Source organism: Penaeus monodon, chromosome 30 (genome assembly GCF_015228065.2).
Source record: "Penaeus monodon isolate SGIC_2016 chromosome 30, NSTDA_Pmon_1, whole genome shotgun sequence".
NCBI lineage: Eukaryota > Metazoa > Arthropoda > Malacostraca > Decapoda > Penaeidae > Penaeus > Penaeus monodon.
In genome coordinates this window covers 15,916,672-15,917,610 of record NC_051415.1, presented here as the reverse complement: position 1 = coordinate 15,917,610, position 939 = coordinate 15,916,672, and positions in this window count along the sequence as shown.

The window sequence follows — 939 nt, the reverse complement described above, 5'->3', positions numbered from 1 at the left end:
AGGGAAATACATGGGATGAATTCTTAGTTGATAGTTGCATATCCTAACTGATGGAACCCTCAAACATGGACATGTTCAGCAGCGAGCCTAGCCTTCCAGTATGGCAGCACGATTGCTCATTTTTGTGACACAGTGGTGTTCATTTGCATGATAGTGAGCATTTACACATTTGAAAGCGGGAGAGAAAAGTGGAGAAGGAATAGGGGACTGGGATATAGAGGAAGATATATGGAATGAGATTGCGTTCAGTTACCCATTTTTTCCATATGCCTAAAACATGAGTTAAAGATGATTCAGATCAAATACAACTGTACGACCTGCCCTTGCATGTCCTCAGCCTCCTAAAGCACACATGTAAACAGAAAGCAGAGCAGCTTGATCTTCAACAAGGTAATTGCACATCCTCGGCCAGCTGATAAAGAGCCGAGAGCAATGAAGGTTCTTTAGAGGCGGTGAATAGGTTCCTCCCTCACCCCCGGCAGGAGAGAGGGAGGAGGGAGGCGACGCCCTTTCGTGCATGGCCCTTGCATGGCCTCTCGACAAGCAACAGCATGAGAGAAGAGATGGCGCGGCTGGATTGCAAGTGGATTAAAGTGGCTTGTAGATGGATAGGAGGAAGAAGTGGAAATTACATGGGATGTAATTTTGTTTTGATGTTGCTGACCCACCTGTGGGGAAGCCTTGAGCATGTGGTGCCATGTGGTTATGTCAGCGAGGTAACGGCTTGCTGCTGAGACATGTGTTATGGGTCAGGCTGTAACAATGCACGCATAATGAATGCACTGTAAGTGCATTCATTATTAACGAATACACGAGTGAAAACACGAACCGAGCTTCGATCTGTGCCTAATATGTTAAACATGGAAGCTAACACATGCAGATGAATTAACAATACAAATTCCCTATACTACAAAATCACACACACATCAGCAAATGTAC